The sequence below is a fragment of the Pseudophryne corroboree genome, chromosome 6, assembly GCF_028390025.1.
Source record: "Pseudophryne corroboree isolate aPseCor3 chromosome 6, aPseCor3.hap2, whole genome shotgun sequence".
NCBI classification, from domain to species: domain Eukaryota; kingdom Metazoa; phylum Chordata; class Amphibia; order Anura; family Myobatrachidae; genus Pseudophryne; species Pseudophryne corroboree.
The window spans coordinates 837,691,971-837,699,070 of record NC_086449.1 but is presented as its reverse complement, the minus strand read 5'-3'; the positions used below and the strand labels follow the sequence as shown (position 1 = coordinate 837,699,070).

The following is a 7,100-nucleotide window of genomic DNA, read 5'->3' as shown; positions in this document are numbered from 1 at the left end:
TAAGGTAACATATGTATAATGTATAATACACTGTAGAGAATGCACCATAGTCCTGTGCAGTATAATGTAACATATGTATAATGTATAATGCACTGTAGATAATACACCATAGTCCTGTGCAGTATAATGTAACATATGTATAATGCACTGTAGAGAAAACACCATAGTCCTGTGCAGTATAAGGTAACATATGTATAATGTATAATACACTGTAGAGAATGCACCATAGTCCTGTGCAGTATAATGTAACATATGTATAATGTACAATGCACTGTAGAGAATGCACCATAGTCCTGTGCAGTATAATGTAACATATGTATAATGTATAATGCACTGTAGAGAACACACCATAGTCCTGTGCAGAATAATGTAACATATGTATAATGTATAATGCACTGTAGAGAATACACCATAGTCCTGTGCAGTATAATGTAACATGTGGATAATGTATAATGCACTATAGAGAATACACCATAGTCCTGTGCAGTATAGTGTAACATATGTATAATGTATAATGCACTATAGAGAATACACCATAGTCCTGTGCAGTATAAGGTAACATATGTATAATGTATAATGCACTGTAGAGAATGCACCATAGTCCTGTGCAGTATAGTGTAACATATGTATAATGTATAATGCACTGTAGAGAATGCACCATAGTCATGTGCAGTATAATGTAACATATGTATAATGTGTAATGCTCTGTAGAGAATACACCATAGTCCTGTGCAGTATAATGTAACATATGTATAATGTATAATGCACTGTAGAGAATACACCATAGTACTGTGCAGTATAATATAACATATGTATAATGTATAATGCACTGTAGAGAATACACCATAGTCCTGTGCAGTATAAGGTAACATATGTATAATGTATAATACACTGTAGAGAATGCACCATAGTCCTGTGCAGTATAATGTAACATATGTATAATGTATAATGCACTGTAGATAATACACCATAGTCCTGTGCAGTATAATGTAACATATGTATAATGTATAATGCACTGTAGAGAAAACACCATAGTCCTGTGCAGTATAATGTAACATATGTATAATGTATAATGCACTGTAGAGAACACACCATAGTCCTGTGCAGTATAATGTAACATATGTATAATGTATAATGCACTATAGAGAATACACCATAGTCCTGTGCAGTATAATGTACCATATGTATAATGTATAATGCACTGTAGAGAACACACCATAGTCCTGTGCAGTATAAGGTAACATATGTGTAATGTATAATGCACTGTAGAGAATGCACCATAGTCCTGTGCAGTATAATGTAACATATGTATAATGTATAATGCACTGTAGAGAACACACCATAGTCCTGTGCAGTATAATGTAACATATGTATTATGTATAATGCACTGTAGAGAACATGCCATAGTCCTGTGCAGTATAATGTAACATATGTATAATGTATAATGCACTGTAGAGAACACACCATAGTCCTGTGCAGTATAATGTAACAAATGTATAATGTATAATGCATTATACATATGTTACATATGTAATATAATATAACGTATGTATAATGTATACTGCACTGTAGAGAATACATCATAGTCCTGTGCAGTATAATGTAACATATGTATAATGTATAATGCACTGTAGAGAATACACCATAGTCCTGTGCAGTATAATGTAACAAGTGTATAATGTATAATGCACTATAGAGAATACAATATAGTCCTGTGCAGTATAATGTAACATATGTATAATGTATAATGCACTATAGAGAATACACCATAGTCCTGTGCAGTATAAGGTAACATATGTATAATGTATAATGCACTGTAGAGAATACACCATAGTCCTGTGCAGTATAATTCCAGTGCACAGTCTAGAATCTGGTCTCTAGAGGAGGGTTTGAGTCCCCCTAGCAGTGGCCAGTCTGATCCTGGGTTGGTGTAACAGAGATACCCCTATACCAGCACCTGGCAGACAAGCAGGGTTACAGGCACAAGCTAAATAAGCACAAGATTCCCCCATTGCACGTGGTCCCTGCCAGGCATGGGATTATATAAGGTAATAACCTCATCAGCTGTTTGGCAACTGCAATAAATATAAAGTCCGAGATTTCTCCCATTTTCAAGTTAATTATCAAAAGCCAGGTCAGAGTCCAGCCCCGCTCGTTATCCACACTCTCACCTGGGACCCTGGACTCCGGCGGCTTCCACTGTAAGTAGCAGATTACACCAGATTGTTTTCTGTTTGCGAACTGTTATAATTGGAGAAAATAATATTTTCTATTTTATAATTGTCACAAATCCTGTGGCTATTATATATCAGTGTCTGATTGGGGGTATAGAATGTGTTAGAAAGTGAGAGTATGTGTACTTGCAGCATGTCTCCCCAGCTACAATAAGGGTTAAGTATTAATTCCTTATCAGTAATGTCTCCTAAGACGAGTGATTGTGATGAGATGTAATTAGTGAGTGAGCCACTAGAGGGCAGTGTGAGAGGATACAAAGGGTGTTATAAACTTTAATATGGGTGCAGATCACATGGAGGAGGGGTAGCAGGGGCAGATTTAGGGGTGAGGGCGCCCCCAGGTACAACAGTAATAACCGCCTCCCACCTGCCTAATTTGATTATTTTTAGTAATTTGTTATAAGCCCTCATTTGATGACAGCCAATTTGATAGAATAATAAAAAAGTTACTGTGACATTTTAATTATGTATACATGTTTAATAAGTGGGGCAGCTTCCAGGGGCAGTGTGTGCAGGTCCTACCCGTTTACAATTCATTTAAGATGGCATATGGTCAAGGCCGGATTAAGCCTTGGGGGTGCCAGGGGCACTTAAGACAGGGGAGCCCCGATGTAAGGTGGGGGATGTATATTATATTGTGCATACCTCCCAACATGTCCCATTCTAATAGGGACAGAACGCTCTCTACCTGGACTTTCCACTTAATATATGATTGGCGTCACAGCTGTACCATGGTATGTCGGCGACCGGGCTCCCGGCGACCAGCATACCGGCGCCGGGAGCCCGACTGCCGGCATACCGACAGCGTGGTGAGCGCAAATGAGCTCCTTGCGGGCTCTCTGCGCTAGCCATGTTGCGGACACGGTGGCGCGCCACGCTAATTATTCTCCCTCCAGGGGGGTCGTGATTTAGAACGCATAATTCTTTGCTGCGCGTTTGCCAACGTAACTCTTTTCAGTTTTCTAGCGGGTTGATGAGTGCTTCCATCCTCATGTGAAGCTAAACCACTAGCCATGAACATAGGCCAGGGCCTCAGCCGTTCCTTGTCACTCCGTGTCGTAAATGGCATATTGGCAAATTTACGCTTCTCATCAGACACTTTTAATTTAGATTTTTGGGTCAATTTACTGAACTTTTGCTTTTTGGATTTTACATGCTCTCTACTATGACATTGGGCATTGGCCTTGGCAGACGACGTCGATGGCATTTCATCGTCTCGGCCATGACTAGTGGCAGCAGCTTCAGCACGAGGTGGAAGTGGATCTTGATCTTTCCCTATTTTTTTAACCTCCACATTTTTGTTCTCCATTTTGTTGACCCCCTTTTTATCCCCTCTCCTCGGATTCCCGGATCTGTCCCGCCGTTGGTTGCTCCTCGCGCTACCTTATCCTTCCCTAGTTAGGCTTGGATCTCCCCTTCCGTTGTAATAAGTGGAAAAGTCTAGAGTCACGAGCCAGGCTAAACTCCGTTTACAGCCTGTACTATTTCTCCTCCATGAGGGTCCGCACTGAGAAATTCTTCCTTTCCACCGGCCCGACTAATTTTAATCAACTTTAATCAGATCTTTTTGCCCTCTGTGAGGGTCTAATAATTTATACTGATTTTTTCTTCTATAACATGTTCAAAGTACAACACAAACAGAGTGGATATGTACTCCACCAATCTTATCTTACACTCTAATAAGCCCCCTATATATCAGGGTATTACACATGTAACACAACAAGACCAAAGAAACCTTTTTTGGCTTGATATTTCCCTCCTCACAAGTGAGTAGGTTACGCATCTCCTCTTTTAAGAGCCTCTGGTGAAGGTTATATGTGGGTCTGCTATAAAGAAACTGCTATGTACACAGTGTGGGGTACTCTATTGTGAGTCTGGGTACGAGTTGCTGAACATTTGTATTATCTTCTACTGGGACCAGAGGGCTATATAGAAGTAAACGGACGCAAAACATTTCTACATATGTGTTAGGCTATCTTTAGTGTTCTGCGTGATATAAAAATCTAAGACCTCAGTCTTATCATTATTAACTTTATAGCCAGAGAGTACACCAAATCCCTCTATTTCCCGAAAAAGGTGGGGCAATGAGTGTATGGGATCTGAGATTGTGAGCGGAACATTGTCCGCATATAATGCAATTTTGTGTTCAACAAAGTCCACCTTCACTCCCTTTATATGTGGGTTGGCCGTATCTGTGCAGCTAGGGGTTCTATAGAGAGGGCAAATATTAAAGGGGAGAGAGGGCAACCCTGTCGCGTTACATTGGTAATTGGGAAGGACGGAGACATCACTCCGTTGGCAAGTACAGCTGCTCTGGGGTTACCATATAGTGCAGATATTCCTTGAAAGAAGCGGCCCGAAAGACCTGCATGTTGGAGCATGTGAAACATAAAAGGCCATTGGATCCGATCAAACGCCTTTTCGGCGTCCAAGCCCATGATCACAGCTGGAATCTACCGCTTATGTCTTTCAGGATTAAATCGACTGTCCGACTCCTACGTGTGTTGTCAAGAGCTTGTCGTCCTGGTATAAAACCAACCTGGTCAGGGTGGATCAATTTGGGAAGAAGGGGGCCCAGCCTGTTTGACAGTAGTTTCGCATAGATCTTGATATCAACATTCAAAAGCAAGATAGGTCTGTAATTAGTGACTAGGTCTGGGTCCCGGTCGAGCTTTGGGATAACAACTATACTTGCCAAGGAAGTCATAACATCAAAAGACGCACCGGATAATAGGTCATTAAAAAACCTTTGAAGGAAGGGAGTAAGGACTGGGGCACATTTTTTATAGTACTGCGGGGAAAAGCCATCCGGACCTGGGGCAGAAGACGTTTTAAGTCCCTTAATGGCACCGAGAATTTCTATCTCTGTAATATTAGCATTTAATTCTAAAAGTTGTTGGTCAGAAATACGAGGAAGTAGGACATCAGAGAAAAAAGTGGAGAGGGACGGGGTGTCCCGGTGTTCTCGTGGGTTGTGGAATTATTGAGAGTATAGAGTTTTATGTAGTAAGTCTGAAATTCCCGGACTGCTGAGATTTGAGTTTGTTAATCAGGACCGAGGCTTTTTTTTGCCGTAATTTATTTGCCAGAACGGAATCTGCTTTGTCTGCTTTATCGTAATATTTCTGTCGAAGCCGTCTTAAGATGAAAGCCGCTCTACGTGATAACACAGTGTTAAGTCTGCCTCTTAAAGTATTTATCTTGGAGAGTAAGGTAAGAGTGGAGCGTAGCTTATGTTCAGCTAACAGCGCAGATATTTCAGTTTCTAAGGAGGAGATTTCACGCCGAGTTTGCTTTCGGCGGTGAGATGCTTAACTAATGAGTTTCCGTCTTATCGTGGCTTTATGAGCCTCCCAAATAACACTGTTAGAGATCTCGTCAGACAAGTTGATCTCAAAATATTCCGATATAGCAGACCTAACGTCCTGGAGAGTAGAAAGATCTAATAGTAAGCTATCGTCTAGACGCCAGGAGTTAGATCTACCAGTGGAGTTATATAGATCGAACAGAATGATAGTTCCTGCATGGTCCAACCACAAGATAGGCTTTATACCCGCATAGGAGACCGTAGATGCTAGAGAAACCACCTCTGTCCACTTTCCCTTATGGTTTAGGGGGTTATACACTATTAAATAAAACAATAAGGCATTCCTACACATTATCCATTATTTTTCTTTACATGCTTATTGGAACTGAGCATTGAAAATGTTGGTTTGGACGGAAGTATGGTATTACCAATTCGATGATATAGAGGAATCAGTGGGATAACTACTTGACAAGACTAAAGAAACCTTTTGTCACTTGTCATTTCCTTTCTCACATGTGAGTAAGGTACGTAATTGTTCTCCTATATATCCCTTGGTGGAGGTCACAGATGGTCCTGATGTAAAGAAACCATTATGCACACATCTCGGGGTACTCCATTGTGAGTCGTGGTACGCACTACAAACCACTATTACTCTCTGCCTTTTGGGATCTAAGGAGCTATATATAAACGAATAGTCAAAAGTCATTTCTACACATTGTTCTGTTCTCTCCTGTTATATATCCACTGCAATTGAGGATTACGGGCTGAATAAGGATATTAAAAGATTGTGGGCAAAGAAAGATCATTGCACATGTAACACAACAAGACCAAAGAAACCTTTTTTTGGCTTGATATTTCCCTCCTCACAAGGGAGTAGGTTACGCATCTCCTCTTCTAAGAGCCTCTGGTGAAGGTTATATGTGGGTCTGCTATAAAGAAACTGCTATGTACACAGTGTGGGGTACTCTATTGTGAGTCTGGGTACGAGTTGCTGAACATTTGTATTTTCTTCTACTGGGACCAGAGGGCTATATAGAAGTAAACGGACGCAAAACATTTCTACACATTCTCTGTCTTTTTGTTTTTTCCATACATCGATTGGAACGGAGAAACCGTTGACCTCAGATCACTAAAACATTGGAGGCTGAGGATTAGGAAATTCACCGTGGATACTCAAGGAATGTATTGTCAAAGTCAGAAAAATATCTCTATGCACACTGCCATATTTGCACCTTGCGCTGCGCTCTCCCGTGAAAGCGCATACCCGCAGTTGCGTGCACCCGCTGGTGCTCGGTATGCGTATTTACGGTAAAGTTTGTGTAGTCGTAGCGTGCGACTCAATCATTACATATTTTCACTAATAATGTATTTTGTAGATCATGGTCCCTTTGATAGATTCTGAAAGTTTGGTTAACATAGCATGTTCCTGAACGGAGAGATTCCTCTTTGTATTGTACGAAGGGTCTAACAGGGGTCATACAGTAGTGTTTGGTACCCATCGGAAGAGTATTTAAATAGCAATATTCCGGTGTTGGTTTGGAGCGGATTAATCGCTCGTG

General features: G+C 40.8%; 1 protein-coding gene across 1 annotated transcript in view; it reads left to right on the top strand.

Annotated features, from left to right (window-relative positions):
• The first annotated feature begins 2,121 nt into the window (after positions 1-2,121).
• Positions 2,122-7,100, top strand: part of LOC134933874 (solute carrier organic anion transporter family member 1A2-like) — a 279,409-nt gene continuing 274,430 nt past the window's right edge. Inside the window, exon 1 of the mRNA XM_063929412.1 lies at positions 2,122-2,201. The gene's annotated coding sequence lies outside the window, so the exon portion shown is untranslated. The remainder of the gene's footprint in view (positions 2,202-7,100) is intronic.